Source organism: Pseudophryne corroboree, chromosome 2 (genome assembly GCF_028390025.1).
Source record: "Pseudophryne corroboree isolate aPseCor3 chromosome 2, aPseCor3.hap2, whole genome shotgun sequence".
In the NCBI taxonomy this organism is placed as follows: Eukaryota; Metazoa; Chordata; class Amphibia; order Anura; family Myobatrachidae; genus Pseudophryne; species Pseudophryne corroboree.
This window is the reverse complement of record NC_086445.1, coordinates 203541047-203559062: the sequence shown is the minus strand read 5'-3', so window position 1 is coordinate 203559062 and position 18016 is coordinate 203541047. Positions and strand designations below refer to the sequence as shown.

The 18016-nt window shown below is 41.2% G+C and overlaps 2 pseudogenes; both read right to left on the bottom strand.

Moving 5' to 3' along the window:
• Positions 1–15242: 15242 nt before the first annotated feature.
• Positions 15243–15361, bottom strand: LOC135052185 (5S ribosomal RNA; annotated as a pseudogene).
• A 193-nt stretch (positions 15362–15554) lies between these two features.
• Positions 15555–15673, bottom strand: LOC135053526 (5S ribosomal RNA; annotated as a pseudogene).
• Between the last annotated feature and the right edge of the window lie 2343 nt (positions 15674–18016).

Sequence of the window (18016 nt, the reverse complement as noted above, 5' to 3'; positions counted from 1 at the left end):
TAATTATAATTATTATCCTTTATTAATAAAGCTCACACAAATTGGGCTGATGCTGAGTTGAAAGCAAATCCATTTGTGGAATGTATCTTGTGTATTTTTGCACTGCCCATGTTGCCTAATTGAAATACTATGTTTTGGGGTCTGCAGCATGATTGCCATTTGGCGGACGGAGCAGGGGCGGCACCTGGCATCGTTCTTCAAAATCGGGGTCGCCTGCGTTGAAGGCATAACGGATCTAGGGTCTGCGTCGCTGAATGCCTGGTTGCCCAGATCAACAGCCAACCTGAGTAAGCTTCAGCTTCAGTGCCTAAAACTATTGTGAATCGCAACTGATGATTGTGATGGTCATGATGGTGATCTAGGGCTGCGTTCTCAGACATATCACTCGGATAATTGTAAATGCAAACAGGAGGTGTCTATCTCCCAGAGCCATAACTAGACATGTTGGTGCCCTGTGCCAGAACTAACACTGGTGCCTCCTCCCCCCTCCTCCCATAAAGTTATGAATAGGCACAGTGCATGCTGCAGGCACGCCCCCAAAAATGTGTGGTCTTACTGGGAAAGGCATGCTCACAAATAGTACCCCAATCCAAATTACACCACACAGTAGCGTAACCTTATTCACATTCCACTGCACAGTAGTACCCCTTATACAAATTACGCCGCACAGCAAAGACCCTTATTCACACAGAAGTACCCCATATTCACATTACACCACACAGCAGTACTCCTTATTCATGTTATGTCACACGCTAGTACCCCATAAACATGTTATGCTACACAGTAGTACCCGTTATACACATTACACCATACAATAGTGCCCCTTAATGACAATAAAAAACACGTATCCTACTGCTAGATTAAGTTTAGTCGGACACACACACACACACACACACACACACACACACACACACACACACACACACACTCATTACAATTCACTTGTTAAAGAACAATAAATTACTATCCTTAATAAGTTTAATTCTAATATCCCCCTCCCCCCGTATGCCTAAGCCTGACCTAGCAGCACTGCAAGGCTAGGTTTTTTTCACTGGTCTGTAATGAGTTAGTGTATATTGCTATATGCTCGAAGTGAGAAAGACTACAACCATGGACAGATTGTACACCCAGAGTAAAGGGCTCTGCAACCATAGGGAGAGATTGGGTAACCATAGAGAGGTAGAATATCTTTATAGAAAAAAAGGATGTGTCCCAGTAGAGAAAGCTTAATTGCCCATATAGAGGCACTGAATGACCATTGAGAGAGGCTGTGCAACCAAAGAAACATTATATAACCCATACATTATTCCCGATGCACTTAGGCAAGGTCTCCTACCTTACCCCCTTTTTCACAGCATAGTTTATACGGTCTCCTCTGATGTACTGCAGCCCCCCTTCCTCCCACCACATCTACTCCCTCAACCAAACCCTCTTCCCATAACCCACCCCACATCCTTCCGTCACTTATATACTCACCTGACTGCTGCACATCACTGACCCTGCTATAATCTGCTACTGCTCCCAGCTGCTCAGTCAGCTGCTGTGCCTCACACAGGGCTGGATGTAATGGGGTGCAGGTTTTTTTACGGGACAAACCCGCACCTTCTCGCACATTAGAAGGTGCAAGTTTGTCCCCAAACTCGCCCAATGTAAACAGCCTGCAAGTTTTTAAATTTGAGGCTATTATATTGTTTGCGAGTTTTTAAGTTTGAGGCTATTACATTTTCTATTACATTGTGCGAGTTTGACAGAAGCATGCACAGATCAGTGATATCTGTGCATGCTTCTGTATGGAAAAGTAAAGAAACAGTTAAAAAGTAAAAAAAAAAAAAAACAAGGTGCAGGTCCCCCCCGCCAAATGCATACACAGCCCCAGGGCTCTTTGAGCCGGTCCTGGTTGCAAAAATACTGGGGAAAATTGAGTAGGGTTCCCCCGTATTTAAACAACCAGCACTGGGCTCTTGGACCGGTCCTGGTGACAAAAATACAGGGGACAAAAGAAGTAGGGGTCACCTATATTTTTAAAACCAGCACCGGGCTCCACTTGCCAGGGAGGTAATGCCGCAGCCTGGGGACACTTTTATAGAGGTCCCTGCGGCCGCAGCATCACCCCCCCCCAACCAGTCACCCCTGGCTGGGGTTCCCTGTGGGAGTGGGGATCCCTACAATAAAGGGATCCCCCTCCTCTAGGCACCCAAGGGCCATAAATGAAGCCGAGGCTGTCCCCGCTATCTGTGGGCTGTAGATTCACGGGCTGATAGCCATAAAAAGTGTAAAAAATAAATAAATATTGTCTTTTGCTGGGGAACTATAGGTCCCAGCAAGCCTCCCCCACATGCTGGTACTTAAAGAACCACAGGTACCAGCACGTGGGGCATTAAAGGGCCCACTGGTACTTGTAGTTCCACAACAAAATAAATAGTTGAATAAACACACATACACACGTCCACTGCACCCACTATAGCTACAGTACACCCATAGGTCTTCCCCTAAATAGAATTTCACCCCTACAATCAAATTTTAATGCAGTTGCTAGACTCATTTTCCTTGCAAACAATCTGCTGCTGCTTTGTTCTGTCAGTCCCTACATTGGTTGCCTGTATTTTACATATTTCGGCTCATCAGACCATTGGTCCTTCTGGTATTTGCCACAGCTGACAGATGTCAGTCCAGCCCTGGTGACAGCTCTTGATAAGGGAATGTTTACAGATAATGGAAAAGCCCTGACACATCTTATCACATGCAGGGCTGCCAAGAGAAATCCTGGGCCCCGGTACAACAACTTCCAAGGCCCCCATGCCCCTTCTGGAAGAGGTGTGACCACAGCATGTTGGGGGCATGGCCACACCTCTTTGGAGGCGTGTCTAGCACATGAGAAACACCCACTCACAGGAACATGGCATGCCTTCCAACCAAGGCAGTAGAGAGCACGGCTGGGCCAGGTACTTTTCAGGGGACATTGCCTAATCACAGGAGAAATGGCCATGCATCCTTAGAATTTTTTTTGTATTTTAAGCACTTCCCTAGCCACACTGCAGCCCAGCATACAGCAACGTGTGATGGTCTGAGAAGAAAAGCTGCTGCATCCAGGTATGAAGGTGAGTGGGGGACCTGGGCCCCCATAGGGCCCCTCCATCAGACCTAGGCCCAGGTAATTTGTACCCTCTCCCCCCCCTCTCTCAGCACCACTGATCACATGGTGTATACATGGCTACAATCAAACTCAACTGGAGAGGCCAGAATAATGTATAATGCATTATTCATTTATATAGCACCTTGTTTACAGAAAGCAGTGCTTTTGTATTATATATGTAAAATATAAGTTTTATTGATTTTACCAGAGGAAATAATATGTTTTTATCTCCATTATTAGCAATACAATAGCATTAGTTTTATATACAGTACTTAATCAGTACCATGGACAGAGGAACAATATTAAATTAAAATCAGATGTTGCAGTTATGCTTTTACCATACACAGTGTATTTATTGCAATGTGTAGCCTGTGCAGTATCAACCTCATTTATTAATATTAATATTAATATTAGCCACATTTATATAGTACTGAAATATTTGGTTGTGAGATACAATTGCAGTTCTATGCATTGTGCACTACACTTATACTATATATATAATCCACACCAAAAAAAGTGTGTCCAACTCAGAATAGAGAAATATTTCTGCAGCAAGCATAGATCAGGTGTACAAGAGCCCATATTTGCACCCAGCAATAGCTTACAGATGTGGGTTGACAGTGTTAGCAGTATATGGGAAAGTCACACGCAATATAAAGTAATGAAGTGTTATACATGAGGGAAGAAAGCCTTGGCAGTCTTAATAATAAAATGTAATAAGATACAACTACCCCCGCATCTGTTGTTTATCACTTTAGCAATATAGTGTGAATGTTCTTTCGTGAAGTACTGTAGTCCAAATAGAAATAAATAAGTAATCCAAACAGATCGCTGCAATTTGGTATAATAATGCAGAAAGACTAATGAATGATGTTCAGCTGGAAGGGTCAGTATGTGAACAGTCCACAAGAAGTGTTTACTTTGTGTTGTTGGTATCATCATCATCATCATCATCATCATCATCATCATCATCAATACCCATTAATACGTATCTTCTCCCCTTGCATCCTGAAGCTGCAAAATAAATGTTTCCTAAGAAGAGTATCTGGAAACAGTGGTGTCTCCAGGGTTGGACATAGCCAGTGTGACAATGTAGACTCCTTGCCCGCGACCACGTCATTCCCCAGTTTTTCATCACACTGAGGGCTTGCTGCATGAGCGTGTGCGGCGGTAGCCCTCTCTGGACTCAGGGGCCCGTGTGCACCACAGATACTGCACCCATTCTGGATATGCCAGTGGCTTAGGGAACATTACGTGCGATCTTGCAGACAGAAATCTGCATATGTGCAATACAGATCCTGTGCATGCACAGGCCTGAAAACATTGGAGATGTACGCAAAGTCGCAAACCATTGGGTTTGTGTGTGTGTGTGTATATATATATATATCAGCCCGGCACTCTGCTTCAGATGTTGATTGGCCCTGGTGCCCTCAGTGCGGAGGACAGTATATAGGTTTGATACTGCGGCACTTGTAGTCGTTTGGAAAAAAACAAAGTGTCTTCGAAAAAAGATTACATCATGTGATGTAAACTTATTTCGAATACATTTAGTTTTTTCCAAACGACTCAGAGTGCTGCAGTATCATATATATATATATATATATATATATGTATATATATATATATATATATATATATATATAAAATCACAAATACTAACTTCTGCAAACTGAATTTTAAGTGTGTATTTCCCTTTCATCCTCAGTTCAGTGATCCTCAGGTATATCCAAGAACAGAAGCTTCACAATGTCTTCAAAGTAGAAGGCAGCCTCTATTCAGAGTAAGACACATTGTGGAATGAGAGACATCAAGTGAGCGGATATAGGAGACATAATACGACATAAATTACTCTCCCACCTGTTACCTTATCAGATCATGACATACAATGGTGAGCTTCATCTTACAGGAAATGATGATGAAGAGAGGTTGTATGGAAATAAAATATTTCTTTTAGAATACTATTTAAAAAAAACAACAACTAGTGGGCAGTATTATATGTAGTAAAAAGAGAAATTGTGTTTATTCGCACAGTCTATGGATGATATATTTATGTTTTATTACTAGTTACTTATATACAGTAGCACACACGAGTGCTATATTAGTATATTTTAGGATTATAGGAGGAAATAGGAGTTCCTGAAGTAAACACACACAAGCATGGGAAGAATATACAACTACATACAGTTAGTACTCTGGTGAGAATGATGCTCAAGACCTCAGTGCTGGGAGGCAGTAATGCTAACCATTACACCAACTGTGCTGCCCAGTACCTAGTACTAATAATAAAGTTACTCATAAGGTTGAATACATAAATTTGTTACTAGGCTGGTATTGGAAAATAGGGGTGGAAATAGCATGGGGTTCCCCTATTTTCCAATAACCAGCGCAAGGTTGAAGCTGTAGCAGAGGAACACACAGTGTGGGGTTCCCCTACCTAAACTGCAACCAGTCCCAAACTGGTCAGCCCAGGTCTGAAATCTCTAGGGAAGTGGGGACACCCCCCCCCCCCCCATCACTATGTATCTAATTCATCCTGTCCTAACCATCTGATTTACCTGTTTTGTTTGGCGATGTATTGACCCATCTACTTATCAGCTGTTGAATTTGATGAATACATTTCCAGCCTTATAGAACTGTTTACTTTCCGAGCAATTGCATTTGATGTTTTTTTATTTGTGGCTCGCATACTGTATTACAAGCTTTCTTTGTATTTGTTATAATACATATATTGTATATTTTATTAGCTATGTGTTTACATTTTCATTGATGTGTAATGTTGTGAGGATTTTCATTTTTTTTAAAACAAAGTAATTACATATTTTAGAAACGAAAACCCATTAAAATTTTTTGTAATTAAGAGTTTATTCTAACAAATGATTAGGCTGAAAACATTTTTATGTAAAAGTTTTATTTGGTACACATAACATGGAAAAAGATAAATAAATAACTATACATAAATTAGTGTCACATTTACAGTACTTGCATTTTCTACCAATAAAATTGTCAATATGATATGCTGGAGATGTAAACAGTATAATATGTAAATACTGTCAGCAGTTCCCCAGTTCATATTATGACACACTGGAGCTCCAGTTCAAATGTGCCATAGTGCCCCCCAAGTGACACATACAGAAAGCTTTTTGAAGCATGCGGAGGAGGTTCTGCAGAAGCCCCCAGATGAATTTCTTTTTTTTGGTATGAATATCACCTCTGAAATGACGAAACTGGATCCCATCCAGTGTAAGAGTTTCAAGAGTATTGTATATGATGGTTTAGCATGTGCGATCAATCTCCAATTGCCTGAACGTCCAGGGCAACCATCACATACAATAGACAGGCCAACTCCCCCTCCCACATTTAATTACCCGTGCTATCCGGAGTATCTCCCACCAGTTCCTCCCCTGCAACCACCCACCCATACTGCGTTGCGGACCCCTACGCCACCTCCTACCTTTCCCACTTCCTCTTCGCATTGCGCCCACTCAGCGTGGCTGAGTGCACAGACCACTCTCCAAGGCAATCCACAGTTTTTTAATTTGTGTTTTTTTTTACTGCAGTTTATAGGGAGCATCAGAAAAGTTTCTGTGCGCTGTCTTGGGGTCTTGTTCCAGGATGACCGGGAGTGGGTCAGACTACCATAGTGTTGGTTTTGGACTTTATTTGGCCCTTGTTATTGAACGTTGTGACTTCTTACCTCTTGTGTTCTTACAAGGAAACTGTCTGGAAATTTAGTTTCCTCTTCTTGACCCTAGTGATGTTAGCTTCACGGATTTGGCTTTTACTGTAGTAGACAAATTGCTGGAGTGACTGACATCTTCTTCTTCCTTGTTGACACAATCTTTTTCTCCAGAAGCACTCAGCCGCCTGCTATGGTCTATGAATCCAGTCCAGAAATGTTTGTTATTACTTAATAGCGTTATATAACAAACCCAATTTCTTCTTCACAGTGTTGTTTCTCTTTTTGCACCATATGCAGGGATAGGGTGGTGGAGGGGGGATTGTTGTGAGACACCTAGGGGAACATAGGGGGGTTTCAGGGGTCTACACTTTAGACACACATCTGGTAGCCCCCAGGTTCATTTTGACGGTGAGCTGCTCCACTGTAGCATGCCGGTCGGCCCTCACGCACCTTTGTAGCCGACGTTCACCTCACACATCAATGGCACATGGTGCTCCGCAGTTTCCACGTTGGTTAGTTGCAGTTGTGCCATTTGACCAGTCATGATACACCTTCACCACAGCAGCACGCAAACAGTTCACACACTGCGCTGTTTCAGACATACTGCCACCCTTGGCCCGAAAGCTGATAATCATCCCTTATCGCACCCCTTATATACCCACCAAGCCAGCGCACGACAAGTGATGTACTTCATGGGCTACGGACTGCAGACGTCAAATATAAGATTTGGTCAAAATAATGTGACTTGACCGTATATATATATATATATATATATATATATATATATATATATGCAACCTGATAGCACTCCCTGTTTTTTCCATCGATCAATACAAATGTCCCACTGTGGATTTATGCCAAAATATATAACCATTGTGGTACTTCTTTTTTGAATGATGGAAAAAACAGGTGCTGTCAGTTTGCCCATTTTTGCGTAATTGTTCTTTACCATTGATAATCTTTGAGTGTATGTGTCTCCACGATGTGCTGGAATGCCGGTCTATCGGCACTCCGGTATCCAAGTGTGATGACCGCTGGTGCTAGCCTAGGTAACACACAGCGAGGTTCCAATATATACACCGCAGCGAGGTGGATTAATAAAGCACACTGCAAGCAGTAAAATCCATGTTTGCATGTTTAACTTCACTTCGTCATCTGAGAAAGTGAAGTAAAAACTTGAAAACGTTGAATTAACTGCTTGCAGTGTGCTTTATTATTCTGGGTGCCGTCTTGCTGCTCTGTGGGCACCTAATGGTAAAGCAGAAACAAAGACAAGACAACCTGTATAAAGGCCCTTAGTACCCAAATCCATAGATTAAACATGCTAAGTAGTAGTTTAAAACATATACAAGTTATTTGATTAAAATACACCACACAGTTTTAATAGAAAAAAATTACCAAAAAACAGAATATTTGCAGGTAAAATGACAACATTATTACTTTTTATTCAGGGATTTAATTAATCTGCCCCCTCTCCGTTAAAATAGGCCAGATATTCCTTCCCGACCTTTTTTGCTTCACCAGGGGCCACTTCTCTAACCACTGGTCGACGGTGTCTGGAGGTTCTGGCAGTGCTGCAGTTGGGGTTCTGTGTGACATGTTTTTGCGTCTGAGGAAATTATGCAGCACGCAACATGCCAACACCACCCAGTCTATTTTATTCACTCGGAGGTTGATGGCTGAATGGAAAACACAAAACCGATTGCTAAGAATCCCAAAGGCATTCTCCACTGTGTGGCGTGCCCTTGAAAGATGGTAATTAAAGATCCTCCTCTCTGCCGTCAAACCCCTTTGAGCGTATGGTTTCATGACATGCTCATGAAGTGCAAAAGCCTCATTAGCAACAAAGACAAAGTTCAATCCATTCATGCACTGCGAAGCTGGAGGAAGATTGAGGCTTTTACAGACGAGCCACTCATAAAATAGTATCTCCTTGAAGGACCCACCACCAGATGCATGGCCATTTTTGCCAATGTCCACATAGATAAACTCATAGTTGGCATCCACTATGGCCATCATCACAATACTAAAGAAGCATCCAGATTTGGCAGGTGGAATAATCCAGATGTGCTTCCCGTCGATGGCGCCCCACAGTTCGGGAAATTCACTGTGCCTCAAAATCCACAGCAACACGACAAAAAATTAATACATGCATTTTATCCTTGAATTTTTTTGTGCATGTATAGCATCATATACCCTGAAGTATCTAAAATCCAGGGGGTGTACAGTGGGGTCCAGCAGCATTATCATTATTGGGGTGCACAGATTTTAAAATCAGGGGTGTTTTGTGGTGGTCAGCAGCATTAACCTTAAAGGGCAGCAGCAGGTGAGATTTTGGGGTCACTCAAAAAAGCATCAAACATATAGGGGTACAGCATATGATAGTTGGGGGCAGCAGCATTAACCTTAAAGGGGTGCAACAAATGAGATTTATGGGGCAAACATATAGTAAAATGTTCTTACCTTGAAGTACTGCTGCCTGAGTATGGAGTATATAGCTTTGCAGGTATCCGGAATGATGACCCCCCAAAGCCTGCGGTGAGATGACAGACCCGAACTTCAAGTCCTGCAAGGATCTGCCAGTCCACAGGTATTGTAATGTTGTGATAAGCCTCTCCTCGGCAGGTATAGCCCTGCACAGCTTAGTATCCTGCCTCTGGATGTGAGGCCTCACCAGACCCACCAACTCACTGAAAGTGGCATCATTCATGCAGCAAGAAGTTCTGGTAGTCAATTCATCCGGGTTGTTCTCACAGATCTCAGAAAGGAGCACCATATGAGAGAGCTAATCCCTCCGCAACAGCTACTCCTTTGTCCAACAAGAGCGAAGCCTTCTGCATTTCTGCAACCTCTTCCTCTCAGTTAACAATGCAACTCTCTCCCTCTCACTAACAATGCAACTCAAGCATGTGCTATCATCACTTGGTAACGATAATAGGGAACCATTAAAAAATCAGAAAAACTAGTCACTTTGTTATAAGGCAAGCCAAAAACAAAGCGCAGTACACACTTGTTCTCCCACCTCATCTTAAGACACCTGTCTATTCTTGCTGCCAGTTGCTCTCTGGTCTTTCTGGTCCAATTCGCTGATTGAGCCATTGGTTGGCATACCAGTCCCCAGTGATGGTGCACTGCTGCACGAGTGGTACGGTAGCTACAAAAGTAGCCACCATCTGCATGGCCACAATCCGCTCAGGTTAGAACTTCTGTGGCGGCGCACCTCCAACTGGGGTTCACTGGGCAGACTGTTGGCTAGTATCAGGGTCAAAACTGTAGATACTGGTTTCATCACCACTGATGATCAACCAGCCACATTTTTAGCAACTACCATCAAACCTGGCCAGCATGTTGCAGTACGAAGTCACCCGAGCCTTGTGCTCTTGAGTCAGCTGACGGGGCACCCAGCATGCAGAAACCTTGCTCAGGCCAAGCTTTTCGCATAGTATCAAGCAGATGGATCCTAATGAGATGCCTATATTCTTTTCTAATTGGGCCATGGTCAGCCTAGAATCCACCTCAACTATGCCCCGCATGGCAGCAACCTTGTACTCAGTGATGCAGACACAGGTTGGCCACAGCGCTCCTCATCTTCCAGGTATCGTCTCCGGAGCTGAAATTCTGCAAACCACTCAAAACAGTGGTAAAGGATGGTATTTCCTCCCCAAAAGTCGCTTGCAGTCGTTCAAACTCTCCTGCTGTTAGAGACCACTCTTGTAGTCATAGAAGATCATGGCTCTCCAGTGGCCTCTGTTGATCTCCATAACGAGTTTGTGAAGGTAGTGTACATGCTGACTTCTTCGATGTGTATTGCTGCTTATATACAGTTCTGTGGCGTGACATTTCCCAAGAACTTTACAGAGATTACAGTTCACAACCAGACAGTTGAATTACCTCTGCACTGCACAATGAAAACTTATTGCACAACCCTCATAGTAGTTTGTTGAGTAACAGTATTGTTGGTGGCTGTTTGAATGGATGTAACACTCAAGGATATCCACGTAAAGTTAAAGTGAGTGTGCCAAATGCAGGATACTGATGGACTGGAGAGCAGGTAGAATAACACAAAGTGGACGGAGATAAAGTACTAGCTAATCAACTCCTAACTGACATCTCACAGGCTGGGTTTGAAAAATTACAGGTAGGAGCTGATTTTGTTAAGCACTACTCCCACCATCTGGTCCTCTCTAGTAAACACTGATTAAAAAAATGTGTTAAATATTTCTGCTTTTTCTTTGTCATTATTAATCAAGACTCCTAACTCGCCTTAAAATGGTCCTATATTCTCTTTTTTTAACCTTTTACCATTTATATACTTAAAAAACATTTTAGGGTTTGTTTTACTCTCCTTAACAATTTGCTTTTCATTTTCTATTTTAGCTGCTCTGATTATTTTTTTTTGCATTTTTTGTTTACATTCCTTGTTGTACTGGAATGACCCTACCTTCCCGTCGGATTTAAACGATTTGAAAGCACGCCTCTTTTTATCCATTTCTACCTTAACCTTCTTATTTAGCCACATTGGTTTGTATTTAATACTCCTGCGTTTGCTGCCCATGGGAATGAACATATCAGTGTACTTATCGAGCATCATTTTAAAAGCATCCCACATTTCAGCAGTGTTCTTACCATGGAACAAAATTTCCCAATTAATGTCCTTTAGCGCTCTTTTCAGCATGTTGAAATTTGCTTTTCTAAAGTTAAAATTATTATAATGGATTTTCTATTGCTACAAATGGTAATAGGAAATCATTATACTGCATATTAATAAATAAATCTAACATTTATAAAACCCTCCTCTAGAAATACAGCATTTACCCGAGGGTAACAGTGGAGCCTGGACAGCAATCTGCATCAGACATCAGTGCATCTGGACTGCAGTCTCACCAACCATCCTAGAGTAGGTGAGAAATATTATTTTTATTTTGCAAGAACCAAGTGTGTGAGGGACTGGTAAGTGGGTATTAGGGGGAAATGGACAGTAGATTATGCCAGCACCCTAGACTACAAAGAGGCAGAGCCAGTGAGGTGGGAAGGGGGGAGTGGTTGTAACACAAGTCACACTGACAACAACCTCACATAAGTGTATATACAGCATCAGCATGCCTCACGTGAAGTTTACCCACCCACATTTCTCCTGCAAGATCCTTATCACTAGGCTGATTTAATATTGAAGCATATTTGTCTTATATACCACTTACAAAATAAGCAATTACAATTAGGGAAACTGATTAAAAATAATTTAGAAAAATATGTATTTTGCCGATTATGATACAGTACTTACTATATGCTTTTCACCATGCACTATGTTTGTTATTGAAGCATGCAGATGGCACAAAAATGTGATCATTTACAGTCATAAAGTTACAAAATAATTTGCATATATGGTAGATCTGATACCCTCATTGCTGCCACCTATGAGCTTCTGGCCCACACTAAATACTGCACAATTTGCAATCAGTCTAATCTAAAATGCAGCAAGGCTCATTTACAATGTGCAAGGCACCACACGTGAATAGTTTACATGTTTTCTGGGTAATGGGAACATATGACAGACTACTATTAATCTGATTAGCGCATTTTGATGACTAGCAAAAAGCACAAGTGCACACACAACAGTGGCTTAGCATCCCTAATTTATATGTATAAAAGAGGAAACTATGGGGGTAATTCCAAGTTGATCGCAGCAGGAAATATTTTAGCAGTTGGGCAAAACCATGTGCACTGCAGGGGGGGCAGATATAACATTTGCAGAGAGAGTTAGATTTGGGTGGGTTATTTTGTTTCTGTGCAGGGTAAATACTGGCTGCTTTATTTTTACACTGCAAATTAGATTGCAGATTGAACTCACCACACCCAAATCTCTCTCTCTCTGGACATGTTATATCTGCCTCCCCTGTAGTGCACATGGGGGGTAATTCCAAGTTGATCGCAGCAGGAATTTTTTTTAGCAGTCGGGCAAAACCATGTGCACTGCAGGGGGGGGGGGGGGGCAGATATAACATTTGCATAGAGAGTTAGATTTGGGTGGATTATATTGTTTCTGTGCAGGGTAAATACTGGCTGTGTATTTTTACACTGCAAATTAGATTGCAGATTGAATTTACCACACCCAAATCTAACTCACTCTGCACATGTTATATCTGCCTCCCCTGCAGTGCACATGGTTTTGCCCAACTGCTAAAAAATTTCCTGCTGCGATCAACTTGGAATTACCCCCTATGAGGATAAAGAATATGTGTACTTTATGTTTGATGCATTTTGAATCTTGTTTGCTTTGCTTATTACTTTACATTTGTATTTGTATACTGAGAATAGCACATCCATGAAACTCCCATGAGACAGATCTCTTGCATGCAAAAGGCGAGTTGTCCATTTAAAAAAAAATCCGGCCAAGATCCGTCTGACTCCAAATCAGCCAGAAATGGACAAAAATACGTAGATTGCCTCTGTGCATGCGCGGTATGCTTGCTAACTCTTGTTATTTGCAGCCATATAAGTAGCTGCATCTGACTAATAATGCCCACTTAATTACTACCCACTCTGCATTATGCCTAGTACACACCTGATTGCTATTTTATGTGACCCAGACGGGTCTGTTTACTGACCTACAGTACCAAACTGTGGCAAGCAGACACAGATTAGACTGTTAAGAATGACTGCATTGTGACACAGGACTTAACGTAGCTGGCTTTCAGGCCCTGACATAAATGACAGTGACAGGGATAGCAAGAAGATGTCACAATGAGACATTAAAAGGCAGCACTTTCTGCTTTCAAGAGTGAGTTTGAGTCTATGAAAGACAAGTAGCCAGTGCCTAGACGTGACTGCACTATTGCAGATCTTGCAGATCTGATGATCTGCGCACATAGATCGTGAAAGGGTTCTCTTCGCATTTAATATAGATTCCCAATAAGCTGTAATATTACTTTTGATTATTTACAGAACACTTAATATCTAATATGAAATATATATATATATATATATATATATATATATATGTGGACAAGGGATGAGGTGGTAGAGAGCGACCAAAGGTGCCAAATAATTGTTAAAAGCAGTGTGATGTTATAAAAAAAGGGGTATACAAATTTATTGCAGTGGAACGCACTATACAAAACTGGTTATAAAATCATACAAGCTCATATAAAAAAGATATATATATGACTCATGTAAAAAACATAAAAAATAAAAAATTTTACAATTTAAAAAAGAGGAAGAAAAGAAAAAGGCATGGTGACATAAAACACATGTGTTGTTAAAAAATCTTAGAAGTATCACTCCGGTATAGAAGGTAAAAAATACTTAAAAAAGGTTTAAAAGGCACATGGGAATAAAAAAAAAAAAAAAAAAAAAAACTTTCAAAAGATTTTAAAAAGAGGAATCAAGAATAGCTTAACTTAGTAGTGAGGTTGTGATCAAGGAGTAGCACCCAACGCGTTTCGTCCTATCTGGACTTCATCAAGGGGTAATTTGAGACTAGAGACAAACCATACTTATATATCCAAAATAAAAGGAAGTGATGTCCACATCACTTCCTGTGATCAATTAGCATAACTATTCAGATAATGTAAAAAATAGGTGGTAACACACTATATGAGATGCAGATATTGATTTGAGCCTTGGAGAGGAAAAAACGAGTGAGAAACAATAATAGAAACAACTAAAATTCATAATAGACGCTCAGAGCCGCAGACTTCCGGTCCGGGCTCTGCGTGACGTCATATCCGCCCCACATCCGGTGTCCGGCGCATCGTACTGCGCCTGCGTTGTTCTTGTGCGGCGGAGGTTGCTGTGTTGTTGATTCCCTCTGGACGGTTGCCTGGTTACCCGGCGGGCTTGTTATGTGGAAACATCAAAATCTTGCGGCAGCCATTTTCTTGTAGTCTGAATGCACGGCGGACATTCTTAGGTAATATGAGAAAGACTTGTGGCGGACATGCTTTGAGAGTCTGTATTAACAGAGTATCGTCTGTATGTAAAAACTGGATCCACAACTGGGTCAGCTCCGGATTGAGTATAAAACAGAAGAAGGATAGATTCAGTGTAAATGGTCAATAATTATAAATATGAAAGAAACAGTTGCTTCATTAAAACTGTATGGAAATTAGGGATTCTTAGGTTTTTTAGGATAGAATACTTAATAATAGCCCATAAGAGGACCAACATGGGAAATTTATAAGTGGAAAAATTATGATCCTATGTACATATAAGTATTATATAAAAAAATATAAAAAAAAAAAATATATATATAAAAAAAATATATATACATAAAAATATATATAAAAAAAATATATATATAAAAAATATCCCAAAAATTATGCAGAGTCTGCAAATGAGGATGCACTAAAATAAATATAGTAATTTCCATACTTTGGAAATATCTTAAGACGTCATTCATGAGTTGCTGCATATACACAGTTTTTCATCATGCATTTACAACACCCGGTCTTCCAAGTGGGTCTCCCATCCTTGTACTAGCCGAGCCCAGCCTTGCTTAGCTTCCAAGTTCGGACGGTATTGGGCGTCTCCAGACTGGTATGATTGTAATAGTAATAAGGAGAGGCCTTTAGTGTATGCAGCAGACTGATGACGAGAGATATTCGCTAATTTAGAGTATGGTTTTAGTAAAGCAGGGACCCGGACATAGATAAATAATGTAGAAAGACAGGGAGGCAGCATATATCAATAAAATAAGGGTTGAGATCGGGATATTGCTGGGTTTGGGATTCCTTATGCAATCTTTTCTTACAGCACCTGGTCTCCCCTGGAGGTCACCCATCCAGGTACTGGCCAGGCCCAACACTGCTTCGCTTCCAAGATCGGCCGGAATTGGGCATGTCCAATGTGGTATGGCTGTAATGAGGAAGCAGAGGTTCCTTGTAAACCAGAGACAGGGAGGGAAGATAGGTGGGGAAAGGGGAGGGGGGGGGGGGGCGGAGGTAGGAGAGAGTGTGGAACCAAGATTGTATGAAGGAGCGATGGCTTACGTTACAAGAAGGGTGCTATCTCGTATCCTTCATTGAAGCCGTCCGGATGGAGAGTGTTCAATTCATAAATCCAGAACATTTCTCTCCTAGAGAGGAGGTTGGAAAGGTCTCCTCCTCTTTCTCCCAACGATACCAATTCGATACCTTTAAAAGTCAATGACTCTGGATCCGAGTTGTGGCATTGATGGAAATGTCTTGATACTGCGTGTGTGAGGACTTTGTTCTTTATATTCCTGATATGTTCTTGGATACGAAGTTTCAGGATTCTTTTGGTTTTGCCAATATACTTCAGACCACAGGGACATTCCAGAAGATATATTACAGATGGTGTGTTACAATTGATGAACTGTTTAATTCGATATTCCTTCTTAGTGGTAGTGTTGTTAAAGGATTTCCTGTTGCGATGAAGGTATTTACAAATGTTGCACTTTCCACACTTAAAGCTGCCTACACATTTTGGCATGGGGTTCCTAGTTTCAGGGTTTCTTAGCATGCTAGGTGCCACCAGGTCCTTCAAACTTTGCGACTTTCGGAAAACTAGTTTGGGTTCTTGAGTAAGGTATTCCTTTAAAATGGGGTCCATTAGTAAGATATGCCAGTGTTTTTTGAGTGTTTGTTTGATAAATTTCTCATGTCTGCTGTATGTCGTGATGAACTTAACATTCTCTTCCATATTTTCCTTAACTTTGTACTTCAGAAGTTCGCCCCTTTCCAATTCTTTGGTTCTAGCCATAGCTCCTTCCAAGAGTTGTGCAGGGTACCCCTTTTCCTTGAATCTCTCCTTATAGATTTCCAGTTGCTGATCCCTTTCTTCATTTCTCTTACAGTTACGTGCTACTCTGTTGAACTGGGAGAAAGGGATGTTGTCTTTCCACTGTTGTCGGTGATTACTCTTGTAGTGCACGTAGCTATTCATATCTACCTTCTTAATAAAGTTGCTCGTGATGATATCACTACCTGAGTGTGTCAAGACCAGGTCTAGAAATTCAATTCTTTCGGTGTCCTCCATTGCTGTGAAGCTGAGATTCATATTGTTTACCGAGATATGTGTTAAAAACTCTTTAAAAACCTGTTGATCCCCTTCCCATACAATCAAAATGTCATCAATATATCGTTTATAAAAAATGATGTTGTGTTGGTACGGATTATTTGTAAAAATGTATTTGTTCTCCCATTGTCCCATGAAAAGATTTGCAAAGCTCGGTGCAAAGATAGTCCCCATGGCTGTGCCACAGATCTGGAGATAAAATCCATCTAAAAACTTAAAATAATTATGTTTTAAAATGAAAAGCATAATTTCGCACAGGAAAATTCTGTGCTCCTCTGTGATTAGATGGTCCTTGCTGAGGAATTCGTTGCAGGCTTCAATCCCTTTGTCATGTTCTATGCAGGTGTATAAAGATTGTACATCTATTGTGACCCATCTGTATGTATCCTTCCACTGGAAATTCTCCATCAGGTTCAAAACCGTTGTAGTGTCCTTCAGATAAGCCGGTAGTTCCATGACGTATTTTCTTAAAAAGTGGTCTACGTACTCTGAAAGGTGTGAAGTCAGGGAATCAATACCTGCCACTATGGGTCTCCCCGGGGGATTTTCCAAAGACTTATGTATTTTCGGGAGGAAGTAAAATATGGGGGTGGTGGGGTTGGAATTTAAAAGATACTGGAATTCCTCTTTAGTGATGATTTCACGTCTGAAACCTTTTAAAAGCATTGTCCTTAATTCTTCTACAAAGGTTTCCTTAGGGTCGTTTTGTAATGGAATATATGAAGCTCTATCACCCAGTAATCTGTTAGCTTCTGTGGTATAGGCTTCTCTATCCATAATAACCAACCCCCCCCCCTTATCAGCCGCTTTTATAACGATGTTTCTATTCTCCTGAAGTCTTTTTATTGCTTCTGTTTCTTTATTCGTGAGGTTTCTTTCCTTAATTGGTGTGGTGGTAGTGTCACAGAGGTCCTTTTTCACTAAGTCGTAGAACAGGCCCACATAATGTCCCTTGGATTCAAGGGGGTAGAATCTGGAAGTGGGCTTTAGGCCAGATTTTGATTGTTCATAGTTTTGTATAATTGCATCCTCTTTTTTAAGGAAATGACGTTTGAGGGTGATTTTCCGTATACATTTGTTTAAGTCAATGAAGACATCAAATTTATTCATTCCTTTGGTGGGTGCAAACGAAAGACCTTTACTTAGCAAGGTGGTTTCGTGTTCCGTCA